The following is a 20,857-nucleotide window of genomic DNA, read 5'->3' as shown; positions in this document are numbered from 1 at the left end:
AAATTTATAAATATTTAATTTAATTTATTAGATTGGTTTCTTATTCTATTGTTAAATAATATTTATTTACTACAAGAGATTATAATGAAAGTTATTAACAAAAAATATAAATTAATTATAAAACTTATAATAGAAGCTAAACGATGATTTTTTATAAATAATTTGGTTTTTCTTTTAAAAAGAAAATGAAAGCAACTAATGTATAATAAAAATTATATGAATCAGTACATTGATATATAACCAAAATATTTATTGTATCGATAAAGTATATTGTATTTTAATCACTCAATCTAAATAAGAATTTATACTTTAATATTATATAAATAAATAACTAAACGAGTATAAGTAATGAGCATATAACGAGAATAGTCAACGTGTAACGCACATTATAAAAAAGACGAATCATAATTAAATGGGTACATATATCGATAGTTAGTAGTGGATACTAAAAATTTAAATTGGTATAGTTGTCGAAAAATCCCAAGGAGTAATTTTACTGGTTAAACCATTCTAATCTTGTTTATAAGAGAAAATTAGTACGATCCCTGTGTTTATCCCTGATTTTTTTAAAATATACTAGTTTATATTTATGTTTTGCTTCTGATACACTATTAAGTCATTTTGTTTAATTTTTATATTTTTTATTAAGCCAATAAGAAAACACAGATGTCAAATAAAAGATACTAAAATATTATATCAGAAAAATTATAGCGCAGTTCCTATAATTTGAAAAATATAACTAGTTCGTCCCTTTGTTTTTTAAAAATAAAAAGAGTATTTTCGTCATTTCATAAGATACTTAACAGAAAAGATGCAAAATTTAAAAGGAAGAACCTTGTAAGCCGATGAAAGTAAATTACAAAAAAAATTTAATATATATTTTCCAAAAGACAGAAATAGACTAGTTGTATTTCACGAACCACAGGATCTCACTATCATTTTCCCTATTTATAATTATTCAAACTCGTAATAAAAGTTCAGAGCACGTACCAAAAAAAAAAAAAAAAAAAAGAAATCTAACAAAAAAAAAAAAAAAGAAGAAATCTAACGAAATAAAAACTAATTTTTCAAAATGTAATTCACTATTCTTGATGGAGATATTGGCATGTAGCTTTTTTGTCATTCAGCTTTTTCGCTGCGTTCAATTTTGAAAGATTAGTCTGCAATTAATCTTTGGACAGACATTAAATTTTCTAATGATTATCAGTATTTTTTTTCAATTAATGCTTATCAAGAAAATTAAGAATGATTACTGTTTATGTAGCTATAAATAACGCAATAAAGTAGACATCAAAGAGCCAAAAAAGTTTAAACCATACCTAAAAGATGAAGGCTTTTATCATAATATGCATTATCTTGGCAACCGCTCTCTTCTCTCCCTTTCTCATCACTGCAAGAGAATTAACAGAGGATGGTGAGTTTTGAATTTGTGGCTGTAATAATATTTTTAACATCACATAGCTTATGCTAACACGTTATGGATGTGATTTTTTTGCAGGAAAAGTCAGTGTTACCCTTCCAGTTCCAAAACCCAAAGGCAAGCCAATTGAATGCAGTGGCAAATATTGCTTCCCTTTAAAGCCCCCGCACATTGAAAAGCCTTGCACGAAGCCTCTGCCCCAATGCAATTAATTATCTATCTATCTATATTTATGTGAAATAAATATGTATTTCTCAATAAATTGTTGAGAGGATATCTTTGAACCTAAGCCAAGTCTAATAGGGGATTTCTTTGGCTTTGCAAAATCCTTATTACATGTAATCCCATCTTACAATAGTATATAATAACTCTTAATTCAAGGCAACCATGTTTTCGGAGTAAATATTGTTAAATTCCAATTAATATTAAAATTCACAAATCTTATTGCATGCGTTTGCAGTTATTTTTTTATTTAGAAAAAATATAGAAATTTTGATAAAAATAAAAGGATAAATCAGTCTGAAAAAAGATAACCAGTAGAGGATGAAACTTCCTCTATCCAAAAGAGCTCTTTATAAATAGAAGAGAGAAGTTCTTTAACTAAAGTATGAGCGACGGACATTATTACCAGCTCGACAGTGAATTTTCAAAGGATTAATAATCTATTTCCAACCTCAGAATGAGTGACTTCATATTTCTGTAGCAAGTTAATCGAAGACAATATTGCATGCCATTAGCAGTTTTTACTTTTGATTTATTTCCCCTTAACATATTTATTTATTTCTTCTTTATTTATTCCTCGTATAAGTTGAAAGTACCCCTTTAGGCGTTCATGTCTTCAACGTTGTTTTTCCAGGTTCAGAGGATTGGTTACTTCGCGATGTTCGTGAAGTAACAAATTCTAAGTCATGTTCTTATGGGATTTATTCTCTCTCTTTTGTAATAATAAAAAAAACATATGGTAAGTGTCACCAATAGATATCTGCCAAATATAATCGATATATATATATATATTGTAGTTTCAAATTTATATGTTGTAATCAAAGTTGATGTGGATTAATAGTAAGTCATTCATTTTAATTAATAGAAAAAAAAAAAAAAAAAAAAGGATGTGCCTTTCGAGAGACAGAGCCAAAAACTAATGAATTCTTTGCACAGACAAGTTGAAGTGACAAAAATTGCTGTCTCAAAGGACTTGTCAAAAGTAGTAGCAAAGTCAAGAAATGGATAACAAAAGGTGCCATTATTTGTTGAAGCAGTTGATTGAATTGATGTTGCTAAGTTTCCAAAAGTCCCAATTCATAATTGAATCTGAATTTTGATTTAAAAATTTTATGTCACTCTAAATTTAAAAAATGAACGATGGTATTTAAATTTCAATTTTTGTAATAATTTTATAATTTTTTTTACTACTTATAATAATTTTAAGATTTTTAATTTTTATATGCAAAATATAGATTTGATATGTGATTACACAGTTTTTAAAACGATAATTTTCATATTTTCAACTAATAAATAAGTGTTTAATTAATTTAATTTTACAAGTTGAACTGATCAATTGGTCAAAATAGAAGTCAAGGGTACTACAAAATTTTTCATAAAAATACATAAATAAATTTATATACTGTGCCGTTTTCAAAATGAAATTAAATTTATGTCACGACCCGTTTCCATAGGCCGGACCGGCACTAGGACCTGGGTGGGCTTAAGGCCCCCGAAGCCCATAGTAAGCCTATATTATGCAAACGTCATTTCCTATTCATAACTGTGGATGCAAGCCCAATAATTTATTTCAGTTATGTATCACTAATACAGTTCATATATTTAATATGGACTTTTATTATTCATTTACAACCCAACTGGAATACAATTGCGGAACTCTACCTTTACATTTACATCGTCATTTCTATCATTAACAATCTTCTATAATTATTGTCTCAACTCCATAGGATTTTTCTTTCTTCTATTACCTGGAAAAAAAATAGGTAGGCAGGGATGAGCGCCAAACTCAATGAGTAGGGTTAGATGACCCTCTCACCCCACACAATCACACAGATGCGAAAATATTTTTATCTGGTTACCGTTTAATTATATGATCATGCAGTTTGTCACACAAATGGCAATACAACAGCAATCACAAGTATTATCACCTTCATATAATCACATCACGTGGAAATTAGTCAGTGGAGTCACCGAAACCCCCGATGAGCCGTCCTCCCACATGGCCCATCCTCTCACGTGTGCACCAAGGAGCCGATCCCCTATTCTGGCCGACCGGTCTAATCCTCACTTGACCAGCACTCTCATTGTTTTTCCATTCTTTTTTTTTTTTTTTATACCAACAGGAGGCAACCCGGTCGTCTCCTTCAAATCTAGATCATCAGGCGCTCACAACAGGAGGCCACCCTGCGGGCTGCGATCAAACCTAGATTATCCGGTGCGCCCAAATAAAGAAGTCAACCTGTGGTTAACAGTAACGGTAACAGTAGGTGCACACGGGGGCGCCGATCTCCCATTTACCCGGCTAACAGTAATCAGTATCAGGATCCATATACAGTAACAGTCTCACAAACCCATGGTGACCCACTTCATCCCAATTCCACACAAACAAGGCACAACAATATCACAGCACAAGTAATCAAACAATATTTAATATCAACAAATAGTGCATCACAATATGGCGATAATGCATGATAACATTTAACCGTGAATGCATGAATGCAGGCGGATGAGGCGAATTATCTAACACTACTCACAAATCTTTATTGTCCTCTAAGGGGACTGCCTTTCTAGCCACGTGCTTCCAGCCTTTGTCCTCGCATTTCGGAATTTTATAAACCTCTAAAATAAACAATAAAATTCTAAGTAAGAATTTTAAATTTGAAGATTCTATTTCATATTCGTTTACTAATTTTGGTTACCAGTCATTTAATTCACTTATTAATTTAAACTATATATATTTATAGATATATATTGAGTTTCTTTATTTATTTATCACTCTAATACTCTTATTCTATATTTTTAATTTCTATAAATAATTTAATTTCTATAAGTAATTTAATTTCTATACTTAATTTTATTTTCTACCGAAATTTCGGCAGCATCTCCCCTAAAAATTGGACTATCCACCTGTTAAAATATCAACAATTTAACAAATATTCAACTCAATCCATACGGCCCATCTGTCGGGCAATTAATCAAATAAAATTTTTCCCATCCTCCTTCAATCTCAACATCCCCACACAACCAAAATTATAATATACAATAACATTATATCTAAACTACCTTAATCTACACTTTAATCCTATTAATATATCATTATCAAGGTTCCTTAATTAAATCAACACGAATGGAGTTATACTAGAATTAAATCAACGCAAAATAAATTAGCTAATCACAAAACTAAGAAAAACATTCTGAAAATAGTCTAAAAATTAAATTTATATACCCAAAATCTTGCTGCCGGAATTGTTCGACTGGAAAAAGGGAGCTACGCGTGACGGAACTAAGAGCAAGTGAGAGCAATTGCGTTGAGTCGACCAAACCAGGTTGCTGCGCTCACCGGAACTGCGAGCAGGTGGCGCGATGAGCTAGAGGAGGAGCTGGCGCTGCACGATCTGGCCGAGGGTAAGGCGGGACTGCTGGCGGAGCTATTGCGGCGGCCAGTTGCGGCGAGGAGCACCGGTGGCGCGCGATGGCGTGGGTGGCGCGGCTCTGCTGCTCTGTCTCACCAGAAATGCAGGCGCAGTGAAGAAAGGAAGAAAGAAAGAAAGAAAATAAAAGAAAGAAAAGAAGAAGAAGAAGAAGAAAGTGGAGGAGAAGGCTGTGGTGGTGCTGCGTACAGGTGGAGGCACAGAATAGTGTAGGGGAGGGTGAAGTATGCGCTGGAAATAGGGGGAGAAGAGGGTTCTAGATGTGATTTGGGTGGGTTTGGGCTGGTTCGATTCGATTCCGGTTCGATTCAGCCCAAATCTCGATTTTTACTTATTTTTTTTTTACTTTTCAATTGGTTTTCGATTCGGTTTATCACTGTATGAATTATTAATTTGCGTTTAAATAATTAGATACATTTTTCACACTGTCAATTTATTAAATTTAAATGAAAAATCTTTGAAAATAAAAATTCGGGTTATTTCAATTTATATTTAACTGTATGATGGTTTCATGCACACATATATAAAATTTCTACAACAAAGTAAAAATTTCTTTGATTTATTTATATAAAAATTTTCATTTGGTTTTAATGTTGCGACTTCCTAAAAAATTTATGAAATTCAATTATTAAATTTCATACATGTTATAATTATTTATATTTATATAAATGATAGACTAGTGGATATGGCTAAGGTGATAACCTATTTCACTTGAAATTTTTATTTTTCACATATCAGATTATTGATAGATTTGCGATGTGATTGTAATAATATATTTAGAGTTGTTGATATCTTATAGCAAAAATATTTCATAGCAAATAAATTTATATTGATAATAAAGAATTGAATTATAATCCATTCAAAGAAAAAAAGAATTGAATTATCATGGACAATTGGACATACAAGAAACATATATAATTTAGAAAATTTTAAAGAAAAATCTTTCTTTTAATTCTATGCATATTTGAAATTATCTTAATAATATTTCAATATTATCAAATTACTAATATTTTTTTGAAGTTTTAAAATTTTGATCTTTTGACCGTTAGATATGCATCTGTTAGCTACCTTTCCCACCAAAACTATGTTTGAGAGGATGGAAAATGGGTGAAAAATATATTTAATTGGCATTACAATCAAAATATATTTTATCCTTTTGATGTACAGAGTCTATATTACAAACCAAATGCATTTTCAACCTATTTTCTTTTCTCCTATTTTTGATCCTCTCAAAAAAGAACATAGATATCTTTAGCATTTCTTGCTCTATTATTGATAATATGTTGATGGAATTATGTTCGTACTGTTCAAATATCAAAAGAATATATATATATAACCAACAATCCCCTAGATAAGCCAAAATTTTTTTAAATACAATTATAAACCTAATTCGAAATACATGGATCTCAATGTGGTTAATCTGTCGGTTCGACATGAACCTGCTTAATCCACAAATGATTAACGTTAACATGAGCACGACTCATTTAGTAATCATATTAAATATTTAAACATGAATACGGCATGAAAATTAAAACAATGATACAAACAGTATACATGTAATTTGTTTAATTAAATGGATCATATATGGAGAAAAAAATCCAACTACTAATTAATTAAATGGATTTTATACTGCTAAAAGAATCTAACATATACAATACATATAATCCACTTAATATATATATATATATATGAAATTATCATTCTAATTTTAATTAAATGAGTTAGACAAATTATACGAGTCAACATTTGACATATCATATTTATCATATTATACACAGGTCAGCCATTTATGACATAAATTTATTTAGACTCAACTTAAACTGCTTAATTTCTGTATTAGGTGAATTATGTTCTCTTGTTATGACCATTTTGACACCCTAGAAACACATAGGGTATATATAAGGAAATATATATAACACGTGCCATAATTTGATAACGAAATCAAATAATTCAGTGATCCATTTTTCTTTTTCTAGTGGAAATTCAGTGATGCATGGTTTTGGAATTATGTGGTATATTGTATCTTCTAGCTATAAATCTTTATCATTTAATTATTATTATTGTCATCTTCATTTTGTGGACGCGACATGCAATTCAAATTTGACGACTTCTGAAAATTGACATGCATGGCTGCTTTTATTGCTGCTATTATTATTTTTAATTAAAATCTCGGCAAATTACCCATATATATCTATATATATTAAAATTTAACTGAAATTAAAAAAAAAATTTAGATTTTTAGCCATGTTTCTCTAACTCTCTCGTTTTGTGTGTTTTTTAGATACAGTCGGCGGTGATTTCTTTTCGTTTATATCTATCGTTTTTCTTTATTTTATTTAGTTTTCTTTTTAATAATTTCCAAAAGTTGAATTTAGTCTCTTGGATATATAATAGATCTTGAGTGTTTTTGGTACTCTCTTAGTGGAGTTATTAATTTTTCTTCTTTCATAGGGTTGTTTTTCATTATTAAGGAATTTTTTGTATATGTTTTATTTCTCTAATAGTTCGAAATACAAGATAGATTGTTGGTTACCTGTAGTTGAAAACTTCGTATCTTCAAGTTAGCTAAGTTTCTTTTATCTTATCAATGAAGTCTGATAGTGCGGCCCCTCATTAAAATTTGGTATATTAAACTCTTTTATGGGTGAAAGTTGGATCAAAAAAAAAAAAAAAAAAAAAAAAAAAAACAATGTTGGAACAATATTGTGAAATGTTTCTTTTATCGTACTATTTGAAAATGGAATAGTTTTTATACGGAAGATTAACATTTTCTGCCAAAATTAAAAACATCTTCAAACATAAGATTTCTATATTCGTATTTCTTATTATGATGTACTTAACTTATATTTATTATTAATGAATTGTTAAGTTAAAAGAAAAAAAAAAAAAAGAAAAAGGAGTAAAAGCCAATTTGGTCCCAAACTTGTTTAGTAGGATAAAAAAGGTCATTTTTTAGGATAATTTAACCCTTGAACTTTTTTCATTTTATAAATTAATAATTGATTTAATTTATATAATTGACTTTTTATCCCTTTTTATCTTACATTAAAAACATCTAGATCAAAATTTTCTAATACTTATGAATATAAATTTAAAATGCATAAAACAACATTTCTTGTAATATAATAAATTTATAAATATGCATTATAACTTTAATTTATTCAACACGAAAAATTCACAGATTTCATAAGCGATAACTCAATAATAGAGTTTAATTTTAAAATGTTCAAAATATACATATTTATAAACTCAAAATTGTCAATCAAGATAAAGAGAGATACAATATACTTCATATATCATTTTTTATATTTTATAATTAATTAATTTTTTACTAAACCCAATTACAGTTTTAATAAATGTCTATATAATAATTTTTACATGTAAGTACAATGAAGAATTAGAGATTAAATAGACTCAAAATGTCAAATATGAATTTTTTTAATTATTTTAAATAAGTTCATTGGTTAAATTGATTTAAAATATTAAATCTAATTTTTAAAATTATTTTAAACAAATTCAAGGACTAAATTGATCTAAAAGGTCAAATCTAACATTTTTTTATCCTGTTAAACAAGTTCAGATAAATTAGCCTTTATTCTAAAAAAAAAGATAAAAGTTTAGATTCAAATTGATTTGAAAATGTCATTTCTAAACCAAATGAATGAACGGTTTCAGGATTTAGCTTAAAGATCTAATTTAGTATTGAAATCACTCCTAAATTATTTAAATTATAAAACTATTTTAAAATTAATCATAATTATGTTTGCTGTTCAGTATTAAATAATTTTATGACAAACTTTAATTTATCATTTAAGTGAATTAATTTAAATTTTAAATGATATGTAAATACTAACAATCTAAATTAAAATTAAAAATAATTGACATTTTTAATTTCAAGTTCAAAATCATATCATGAAGAATCACAATTTAAGTTCAAGCATATCATATGAATATGTGAATCTAAAGTCTTTACTTCTATATACTCAGCAGCTGCACTCAATAATTTATGTAAGGAAATGATTATATAGTTGGTATTTGTTCTTTCAATATATATATTTTAGTGTCTAAAATTTTATCTTTTTAGTTAAAGTGTCTGCATATATAAATAATATTTTCAATTACGTACGTTTGATTAAATTTTTTTTATTGAAAAATTTAAATAGATAATTCTTTGCCACATAAATATTTATTTTTATATTTTTATTATTTTTTAATTTTATTGTCTTATAGCGCTTTTTTTAAAAAAGAAAGACAAAATTTTTTTATGCTAATTTGATCTCAAAGTAAAAATAAAAAAAGAGAGACAAAATTTTTATACTATTTTAGATTGGTTGGCTTCTCATGCTTTCTCTCTTGGCCTTGGTGTCCATCCTCTTGATTATCCTCCTGCTGATATTTTTTCTTTGATTGTTAATGGTTGTTGATGTCTTGCTTCTAGGCATTCTATCGCCTCTTGGAGCTCCCTTTAGTCCGCAAAAAAAAGAGAGAGACAAAAATGATAATCTAAAAAAATATATAGTGAAAAATAAAGAAATAATTCTTTTCAATTTTCCGACTAAATACATCTAATTGGCAATTGCTTTCAAAGAAAAATGGCAATAATAAAAAAGATTTTAGGAGTTGGGACAAATTCAACATGCATTTATGAAATGGTAGGCCTTTCTGCCATTAAGTCTAACAATAGTTTTTATTATATCACATTTGAAATTTCATGTTTCTTTAGAAAATCATTGAATTTATCTAAGTTACAATAAATTATTGAGTAAATTGACTATATTATCCATAATTTAATACTAATTCTTTAAGAAAACCATTAAATTGAAATAATAATTATGGGTCATATACAAAGGGTAAACATGGAAACATTTATTACTCCTTGAAACTATAAATGTGACAAGTATTTTAGAACAAGCTATTTTTTCAATTCTGACAAGTATTATGAAATAGAAGTAGTATTTTTTTTTTCCATTTAGATAACACTTTTAGAAAATTAAAACAATATTAATTATTTTATTTCTACTTTACTATTTCCTCCATTGGGTGATTATTTTATCCTAAAATATAAGTCTTTTTGAGTATTTTAAGGAGCAATAGATGATGTTTTTTCAATTTTTCACTTATATTGATTAGTATTAATGATAATTTGGTCAAATTACCTTTAGTTTTCTTATACTCTAAGAGAATTAATTGTTTTATTAATCCTTGTGCAAAAACCTTGAACAAGATATTTTCACCTAATTTTTTCTTTTCTCTTTTTGATATCGAGGCAGTGTTTAGCCCTTGGCACTGACTAAGGGAGAGATGTAGTTCTTGCTTTCTACCTCGGATCTATGCAAATACCTCTTCTATATAGACCGGGAAAATTTTGAATACACATGAGGTTATGATCCATAAACATTGGCAGGCTTAAGTTCAAGCAGGGTTGATTAACTGTTTGGATGCCCCAAGAATCGAACCCTAATTTTATCTTTTAGTTATAAAATATTATTTAAAAGGTAATTTAATTTATTATCCTTATTTCATTTTCTTAATTTTCATGAAAATGAAGTAAATGTCAAAATTAATTGTAGGGAATTTAACATCATATATTTATTACTATAAATAAGAGTGAGTAGAGAAGAAGGAAATTGCAAAGTGGCAAAAGAATTCAATCGTCTCTCAAAATGAAGTCCCTCGTCGCAATTATATCCATTCTCTTTGCAATCTTTCTCTTCTCTTCCTCTTTAACCACAGCTCGAGAATTAACACAGACAGCTGCAGGTAATTATTCACAAACACACACTATTCTTACTGATAATAGTAATATAATTTCCATTTGCTTAATTATGTTTCCTAAATTTAAGAATTATCCTTAATTAAAATTCGTCGTTAATCTCAATCATAAAAATACTGCTACGTTAATGACTTACAAGTTCTTCAAACTAAAAAAAAAAAAAAACCCTTTGACAATTAGTTACTTTTATAATATGAATTACCAACAAGTTTTGATTTAACGGTATTGAAGTCATTTCTAGGGTTTTGAGTTCTCCGAGTTCAAAAATATGTACGTGGATTCTCTAATTTCGTTATAAATAGATTTATTTTTAACTTTGACGGAAAAATAAATTTAACGTGTTATTTATATAGATGTGAATGCCTTAGGTGATGGTACTATTGGCCAGATCGATGGTACTATTGGCCAGATCGACAAGCCTCAACCAAAGAAAGGGTATCCATACAAACCTTATCCAAAGAAAGGGTATCCATACAAACCTTATCCACGGAAGAAAAAGCCACCACCCAAGAAGAAGAAGCCACCGACGTAAAAGCCTTGTTATCAATACAAGTCCCATGCTTATGAAACAAGTAGTTCTTGAAAATGGATTTCTGTACGTGTGGACAATAAATGTTCTCGATGACACTGTCTTGAGAACTTTAATTTCTGGCTTAATTGCACTTTCTTAGTACTTATGTGTTGTTTGTACTTTGATTATAAAAAAAATACTATTAATGCAATAAAATTAGCCTATCCATATATATTTTAAGTATATGGATTATTAATTTGATTTCTATTATATTAATTCCATTTTCAATAATGAAAGTTCCTTTCTTATCTATCTTTAGAAATGGAGTGTATGTATATATCTAGTGGTTGGGCTCGGTGAATTTTTGAAACGGAGTGTCAGTGGCCCTAGATATATTGGTGTGTTGAATAAATATGGTAGAATACTGGAGGAATTGACACTGACTGCCTAAATGGTTGTGGACCATAATATGTGGCATGAATGACTGAAGGGAGTTTTGAAGGTTGGTCAATGGTAGCTGACGTTGAAGTTTCATCCGAACTTGCAGACATCCCATCAAAAGATATTGGTTGCAAATTCAAATCCTTTCTTTTCAAATAATATCATATGAATTAGGATTTTTTTTAAAAAAAATCTTTTAACTTTTTTATATTATGTATGAAATTTGAAAATACACATATGATATACATCCAATAAATGTTATTTAATATTTATATAGACTAGCAAAAATATAGAATCATCTCCGGCACGAAGGTCTTTCTCCTAATGTGCATCCTCTTGGCTACCATTTTCTTTTCCCTTCTTTCTACAGCTAGGGAATTAGGTTGCTCAGATGGATAAGAGCCAGCTAACTAGCTAGCTACTTTGTATTTCCACAATTTAAAATATTATTGTTACCGGATTCTTATGATTTATGATGTGAATTTTACGATTCGATTCAATTTTCATGTTAAACAATTTGAATCTTATGGGTGAATCGGTATTAATCGCAAATCTTACGATTCAAGTCGATTCTCATATGCGACAATTTTCTTACCAAACAAATCTAACGAAAAAGTCAATATAGAGGAAAGAAGCAAGAGAATATAAGTATATTAGAAGAAAAAGATAAAGAAGGGCTTGAATTTGGAAATGATAATGAATAAATATGGATTTGGATAAGAAATTTTAATGGCTTTATATTTTTACTTTGTTTTATATTAAAATTTTTAACTTGATAGTTTGATATTTTAAACTTGCAACACACAAGTCATTAAGTTTTCTTTCATTTTGTATTTAGTAAATGATTTAGAATTGAAATTTATATAAATACATTATTTGCACTTAATATTTTGCATCATGTGACAGAATTAATGGAAATATATCCATATATATACATAATTAATTTGAAAAGTTATACTCAATTTACAGTTTGATTTTCGATCCTCGATTTTAAAAACAAAGATTTCAATTCTCGATTTGATAATTATAGCGTTAATTATGTTTTTTAAAGTGAAAAATAGTGTTTATGTATTTCACTAAAGGTCCAATCAAGAAATTCTTACAGTTTCTTTCACGGATCGAAGAAAACATACAATCTAGAAAAATAAATAAAGTGAAAAAAATAGAGTAAAATATTGTTCATTTTGAATTTCCGATAAAAGGCTCATCTAATAAATTTTATTGAATGATAATCTAAAATAAGACGTTAGATTCAAATTTCATCGATATAGATTTTTTTTTCATTTATTTAGGTATATTATAAAATTTTTTTTCTGATATCAGCAAAAAAAAATATAATTCTCTCAATAATTGGTTCAATTGACGAGTCAACTTTGGTCATCTTTCCTTTTTTAGTAACATAGAGAGATCAAATCTTGAAAATAAACTAGTAGTTGGTCACCAATCCCAACTACTAGTTGATAAGTGGAATGAGGTGCTGGATCTTTTAAGTAACGTCTAAGACTCGAACTGGTACTGTTAATAGAGAACACTGGATTGGAAGGGTCACCTCCATACTAAACTTCTGCAGAACCTAAAATTTAAGTCATTTTTGGATGATTATTTTGTACCAAATTATTATCAACAAATGGAGTAATTTATTAATTTATTATAACAGCTATACAATTGCTTGGAAAAAATCTATCTATGGATTTACTGTGGAGTCACGTTGTAATTGATCAAAGTCTTTGGCTTTATATATTTTTTAACATATAGTTGCAAATAATTGTGTATTTATTGTGGAAACAAGTTGTAATTGATTAAGTCTTGGCTTTATATATTTTTTAACATATAGTTGCAAATAATTATGTTATTACAATTCAAATTTGGCTTGCTGATTTATTACTATAAATAAGAGTACTCAAAGAAACACATAATTGCAAACAAAAATATAGAATCATCTCCAACATGAAGAAGGCCTTTCTCCTGATTTGCATTCTTTTGGTTACCATTTCCTTTTCCCCTTCTCTCACTTCAGCTAGGGAATTAGCTGCTATTGGGAAAGGTAAGAACTAGCTACCTAGCCAGCACTTTTTTTCAATAAATTTTTCATCTCGCTAAGCAAATTCGAATATAAAATTTTCTTATAACGTCTCTTACGCTTCACTCTTAAAATGTTTTTTTTAATAATATTTTTTTTATTATTAAACTTGTTTACAGGCTAAGACTGAATTTTAAAATGTAAAATTTTACAAGATAGACTATTCATAATCTTTTTTTCATAAATTGAAGTAATAAACGTGTTTTTTGTAATAAAGTTGTTAAATTTATAATAAATATATACAATGGAGAGTCGAAATTCTCCTTTTTAATAATTTCTAATGTATCTACCGACATGAATTAATATCAGATGCAGGAATACCAAAATGGTGGCCAATCAAAGGTAAGCCCAAAAACCTACCATTTGGATGCAGCCGTGGGAAGAAAAATTGTGTGCTGCCTAAAGTCCCTGCCAGAAGAAGAAGCCCTGCCCCACCTCCCCCACGTTGAGGCCCTTACATAAAGAAGGGTTGTGATTCCATATTACGAACCCTTGAAAATATATATATATATATATATATATATATATATATATATATATATATGAAGTCATCTTCATTTTATACATAATAATAAATAAATAAAAATAAGTGTTATGACCAATCAAATATGGTTTGGTTCACTTATACGAGGAGCGAGAAGTTTCAAGTTTTGAGTCATTTTGACTACAAGTGTTTTTATTAATTTAATGAGTCAATGAGAGGGTTACCCCTATTGTGTAGCCCGCAGTATTATTTTAGTCTATTGTCAAGTATATGTCAAGACTTATATATGTATACAGATGTTATTTTAGAACATTGCCTTTTCTTATATGAAGTTTTATTTATTTATTTACCTTGTGTTGCATGTCGTTTACATATTTATAATTTTACCTTCACATATATAATTTGTTATCATATGATCAACCGTTTATATTATTAAACTCTCTCACAGTATAATCATATTTTAAATTGATTGGATAATTCAAATTGAGGTGAGAATTAATGGTTTAAATTGAAAAATCAAATTGTTTTTTGATTTGCACAATGATTCTTAAACCTTGAACGAAATAATAATACTCAAAAGACAGTTAATATTTTTTAATTTTTAATAAATCAAAGGTGTAAAGAAAAAATTAAAAAAAAAATCTTAAAAAAATAATTCTTAAGGAGTGAAAATATTAAAATGACTATTAATGCCTTCCAATTTTTGGATATCTAATACAATGAATTTTTTTCTTGGTGGATAGGTAAAATATTTTCTTTTGTTTAATTTAACAAAAAAAAAAAAAAGTATTCATTGTTTTCTCGCAAAACCATCCTCTGGACACCTATTAACAGGTAAGAAATAAATACATAAAAATATGCAAAGATAATTATATAAGAGATTTTATTAGTGTAAAATTTACAATTGAAAATAAACAAATTATATATGCATTGCCCCTTCCAATGATTTAATAAATTTGTTAATTGGATATCCAATTGGGTATTTCACCATTATTAAAAGGTAATAATACTGCAATATACTTTAAATTGTATATTAAAAGGTTTTGAATATCCAATCCTAAAATTAGAATGTAGACTATCAAAATTTAAGTTGCTTACGTATACTCTCGGAATTTAGAGGAATCAAAGCTCACATAGTTTCTACCTATCTTGTACCAATTTCACTCCTTTTACCTTAGTCGTTATTTCCACCACCGGTTGATGTTACCTTAGTCTCGGGATTTGTGAAATAATTTCCAAATTTTCATTTGGATATCCCTTAAGATTATATTGGTCGGGAGTGAAATCAAAGATGCCATTTGTAGGGATAGATGAATATTGTGTTTTTCCAATCTTTCCCTTACCCTTAGTGGAACTAGAGTTTCCTCTACTTGCTATTATAGAAAAATAATATGTAACTTGGAAAACTGAATAAAAAAATTAGAGAGAATAATTAGAGATTGGAATTTGAGGAAATTAATTCACAATAATTTGGCAAATAATTAGAAATTGGATTTTGAAGAAATTATTTTGCAATATTTTGGACAATAATTTATGAATGAAAATCAAAGAGATTGTAAAGTAGAGAATAATATAGAGTAGATATTATTTTGTGTGAGGGGATTGTAAATGGAATGAAGTATTTATAATAAATCCAAAAAATTATTTTTTTCACAAATACTTTTGAAACTAGCCATTATGTAGCTGTTTATAGCTGTTAGGAGGGGGTAATTTGGAAATTTCATAAAACTATTTGAATTTCATAAAACTATTTGAAAAATAAAAAAAAATGCTAGAACCGGTTGGAACCGCTGGTTCGCACCGTCGGTTCCAGCCGTTTAACATAAAATTCAAAATCTACTTGGAACCGCCAGTTCGAACCGTCGGTTCCAACTGCCGGTTCGAACCGTCAGTTTCAACCGTCGGTTCTAACCAGCTGTAAAAACTGTCGGTTCCGGATGATTCTAAAAATGGTGAAACCAAAACTGAACCATAGGCCATCGATTTCGGTTCCCATTCGGACCGATTTTGGTTCTAATTCTCATCGGTTCAGAACCGACGGTTCCCATTCTCACCGGTTCGGAATCGACGGTTCCGATTCCGAAAATCGTAATATGGCCAAGTCTGTAACTAGCTACGTACTTTGTATTTCCAGAATTTAAAATATTAGTATTATCAGAATTTAGAATTGAAATTTATATAAATACATTAATTATTTGCACTTAATTTTTAGTATCTTGTGGCAGAATGAATACTAAATCTTATGATTCGATTCTTGATCCTCGATTTTAAAGATAAAGATTTCGATTCTCGATTTGATAACTATAGTGTATAATATTATGTTTTTTTGAAGTAAAAAATGGTTTCATTAAGTGAGCCACAGGAGATAGATTTGCTTATTCTTTGCTCAACATATTCAGATATATATGAAATCTTCTTGTAGAGGTTTTGACCTTTACTCCTAAAATGGTTTTTTGGAGAACTTTCACCCCCCCCCCCCAATTATTAGAGCTATTTATGAGCCTAGACTAAATTTACGAATGCAAAACAAAGGTCCAATTAAGAAAATCCTACAATTTCTTTCACGGATTGAAAAAAACACAGAGTCTAGAAAAATAAATAAAGTGAAGAAATAGAGTAAAATAAGATGAAAAACAGAATTTGGAGAGAAAAAAATGAACGAAAAACGTTATAATTATTATTGAATGTTCTGCGTATTTTTCTTGACATCATACAAAAGCAATTGTCTATTTAAACTAATATTCTGCTAGGAATTAAGCTATTCTAGGACTCCTATTACAACACATATTCTTTAATTATTAAACCTTATCACTCCTATAAATCAGCCTTATCCCTCCATTATTTACTCAAATCGGCTGCCTTGGGGATTTCTAGAATAATCTACCTTATCGCTCCTTAATATTCTATTATCCCCCCTCAAACTATGGCGAGGGCTGAGACATAGTTTGGTGATGACAGATCGAATGGCAGACTTGGAGACAGATTTGGTAAATATGTCCGCGAGTTGTTGTGCGGATGGAACATATTTTGTAATGAGGAGTCCTTAAGCAACTCTTTCCCGAACAAAATGATAGTCTAACTCGATGTGCTTGCTTCGAGCATGCAGAACTGGATTTACAGAAAGATACAATGAACTCAAATTATCACAATATAAAACTGGAATTGAACTAGGAACCCGAAGTTCTTGAAGTAAAAACGTGAGCCATGTGAGTTCAGCTGCTGTATGTGCCATAGCTCTATACTCGGCTTCCGTACTTGAACAAGATACGGTACTTTGTTTTTTGGCACACCAGGAAATGATATTCTTGCCGAGGAAGGTACAATACCCAGTTGTTGAACGGCGTGTTGCAGGACAACCTGCCCAATCAACATCGGAATAAGCCTTAAGCTCAAGCGTCGAATCCTTTGTTATTTTGATTCCAAGCTCGAGCGATCCTTTGATGTAGCGTAGTATTCTATGAATGAGTTTCATGTGTGAGGTTGTAGGAGCTTGCATAAATTGTGACGCATAGTTGACACTGAAGGCAATATCCGGCCGCGTTAGAGTGAGATACTGCAGTGCTCCAATGGCACTTCTGTAGACAAAAGGATCGGCCAGTGATTTGGCTTCTTTGAAATCATGCTTCATGTATTGTGGGCTTGGCATTGGCTTACAATCCTGCATTTGAAACTTCTTTAAAATAGAAAGAGCAAAGTTAGTTTGTGAAAGATGTAACCCATCTGCCGTTGTTATGACTTCCATTCCCAAAAAGTGATGAATAGGACCAAGATCTTTCATGTTAAATTCACTGCATAAAAGCTCCAGAAAAGATTTGATTAATTTATCACTAGACCCAGTTAATAACAATCCACATAAACCAATAAAGTTAATGTTTCTGAACCATAATGGCAAATGAAAAGTGATGGATCAGCTAAACTACAAATAAAACCATGAGAAATTAAAAATTTACTCAAGCGATCAAACCAGGCCCGTGGCGCTTGCTTCAATCCGTACAACGCCTTTTTTAGTTTGCAGACATATGACGCCTTTGATGAATCAACAAATCCAGGAGGCTGAGACATGTAAAGATCTTCGTTCACATAGCCATGAAGAAATGCGTTCTTGACATCCAACTGTCGTACCTGCCAATTTTTAACAACAGCAATAGAAAGTACAAGGCGAATTGTACCTGGTCGCACAACAGGAGAAAAGGTTTCAAGAAAATCAATTCCATCTACTTGATTGTATCCTTTTGCTACCAGGCGAGCTTTCAAGCGTTCCAAAGTACCATCAGGCATAAGCTTTGCTTTAAAAACCCATTTCGCTCCTATAACGTTCATATCTTTTGTTCTTGGCACAAGATCCCATGTACAATTTTTTTTCAAGGCTGAAATCTCTTCCTCCATTGCCTTCTTCCATCCTGGATGTGCAATTGCTTCTTTTATTGTTCTGGGTTCTACTGGAATTGAATCTGTCGTTGTAACAAGCAAGGCATACTTCGGATTGGGTTTCACTATTCCACACTGAGATCGAGTTACCATAGTATGTTGTCGAGGTGCCTGTTGAGCTGATGCATCCGATTCTGTTACACCAATATCTGTAGCAGCTGCTGAAATTTCAGTACTCGCACAACTCCCTTCAGTTGAACCAGAGACTGTGTTATTTTCTGAAGATTGCTGAGGTTGAGATTGTGCAGCCTCCTCATAGTTCTCCTCAGTATTCGACTCGGCTTTGACGTCTGTATTGTTCCCATCGGACTGATTTTCCGTCGGTGGTTGTGTAGTATATTCGTCGGAAGAGGCTTGCCGCTCCTGGTCAACTCGAGTTTCTTCATTATTTTGTAAAGCCTCCGTTCCACCAGACGCATCAACTGAGTGAGTTCGCATGACAGTTAAATCAGCTGCGACTTGAGAATTTTGAGCAGTCCCTCCTGAAATCGTTGGAATAAAATTGCACGCAGAATTAGTGACAGTTTTCGACGACATAATCCATGAATAAATTAGATTAAGAACAAGCTGAGAATCTGGAGTTTCTTTTGATTTATACGGAAAGTCAGTTTCATCAAATGTGACATGTCGAGAAATGATGAACTTTCGCTGTTTTGGGTCATAGCATTTATAACCATTGTACTGCTCTGTATATCCTGCAAACACACAAAGAGAAGATTTAGGATCAATTTTGTTTGTTTTGTTGTCCCAGGTGTTTGGAAAGCATTTGCAAATAAACACCCGCAACATTGAATAGTCAGGATGTTTTTTGAATAATCGGAAAAATGGAGATTCAAAATTTAAAGCAGATGATGGTAAGCGATTAATCAAATAAACAGCGGATGTGAAAGCCTCAACCCAAAGAAATAAGGGTACTCGGCTTTGAAACATCATTGACATTCCAAGTTCTCGAATCATGCGATGTCGTCTTTCCACAACTCCTGATTGTTCGGGTGTATGTGGACAAGAAAGTCGATGAACAATACCTGTTTTTAAACAATGTTCAGCCATTTGTTTATTAACAAATTCACCTCGACCATCGGTTTGGAGAATTTTTATTTCAGCGCCAAATTGACGTTTAATATAATTCTCATATGCAACAAAAATAGTAAAAAAATCAGATTTTGCGCGTAAAGGTAACAACCACATGAATCTCGTATAATCATCCACAAGACAAGCATAATACCGATATCTAGCAATAGACAAAAGTGGTGCAGGACCCCATAAATCACAATGAACCCGTTCAAACATAGAAGTAGTAGAAATTGTACTTGTAGTAAAAGGAAACTTGCTAAATTTGCCTAATTGGCAACTATCACAAATCTTATTAATTTTAAGTGGACCATCAACACTAATAAGGCCCTTATTTGATAACCTAACAATAGATGAAACTTGAGTGTCCAAGCCTTTGATGCCATATATCAGCACTGCACGATCGAAATCGTTGAGAGAAATTCGCCGTTGCACGCCGATTAGGAAGTATATATAGATCATCCTTCTTTGGGCCCTCCAAAATTACCTTCCCTATCTTTCGATCCTTTAAGAAAACATTACTATTAGTAAACTCACAGTTTATAGGATAATCACTTGTCAATTTTCCCACAGATAACAAATTCTTCTTCATTTGTGGAACAAACAAAACATTATTTAACTTTATATTATTTCTATTGTTTTCCACACATGAATCACCAATTCCAGTGATAGGAATCATGGTACCATTACCAATTATTACTAAATCATTATATTGATTTAAGGTAGAGAACATACCTTGATTTGCAGCCATATGGTCAGTAGCTGCTGAGTCAGCAGTCCAATCGGTGTCCGTAATTGTGTTATCCAAGGTCAGGGCTGCCAAGGCTTGTGGAAGCTTTGCCGACTGATCAGCAGCACTAATCACCCACCAACAGATCTTCGCAATGTGTCCCTGTTTATTACATACCTGACAGATTTCATTGCGGTACAGTTCCCTTTCTTCAGGTATCATACGACGAAGACCAGGTGGTAACGTCCTCCGCTGTGTTTGCTGCG

At 30.4% G+C, this 20,857-nt stretch overlaps 3 long non-coding RNA genes and 1 other non-coding gene across 4 annotated transcripts; 3 read left to right on the top strand and 1 right to left on the bottom strand.

Moving 5' to 3' along the window:
• The first annotated feature begins 1,230 nt into the window (after positions 1–1,230).
• On the top strand, positions 1,231–1,805 carry LOC110010838 (uncharacterized). Its single transcript, XR_002285856.3, has 2 exons — positions 1,231–1,414; positions 1,499–1,805. It is a non-coding gene; the product is annotated as an uncharacterized LOC110010838 (long non-coding RNA).
• A 1,366-nt stretch (positions 1,806–3,171) lies between these two features.
• On the bottom strand, positions 3,172–5,282 carry LOC149497092 (uncharacterized). The gene is made up of 3 exons (XR_016320317.1): positions 4,869–5,282; positions 4,177–4,261; positions 3,172–3,390 (listed from the first exon to the last, which is right to left on the bottom strand). It is a non-coding gene; the product is annotated as an uncharacterized LOC149497092 (long non-coding RNA).
• A 5,384-nt stretch (positions 5,283–10,666) lies between these two features.
• On the top strand, positions 10,667–11,613 carry LOC105646826 (uncharacterized). The gene is made up of 2 exons (XR_005177044.2): positions 10,667–10,833; positions 11,200–11,613. It is a non-coding gene; the product is annotated as an uncharacterized LOC105646826 (transcript).
• A 2,012-nt stretch (positions 11,614–13,625) lies between these two features.
• LOC105646830 (uncharacterized) lies at positions 13,626–14,707 on the top strand. The gene is made up of 2 exons (XR_005177047.2): positions 13,626–13,842; positions 14,188–14,707. It is a non-coding gene; the product is annotated as an uncharacterized LOC105646830 (long non-coding RNA).
• The last annotated feature ends 6,150 nt before the right edge of the window (positions 14,708–20,857 follow it).

Source organism: Jatropha curcas, chromosome 4, assembly GCF_041381405.1.
Source record: "Jatropha curcas cultivar XTBG-Jc1 chromosome 4, XTBG_Jcur_1.0, whole genome shotgun sequence".
In the NCBI taxonomy this organism is placed as follows: domain Eukaryota; kingdom Viridiplantae; phylum Streptophyta; class Magnoliopsida; order Malpighiales; family Euphorbiaceae; genus Jatropha; species Jatropha curcas.
Note: the sequence above shows the minus strand (reverse complement) of the source record. Positions and strands in the feature narration are given on the sequence as shown.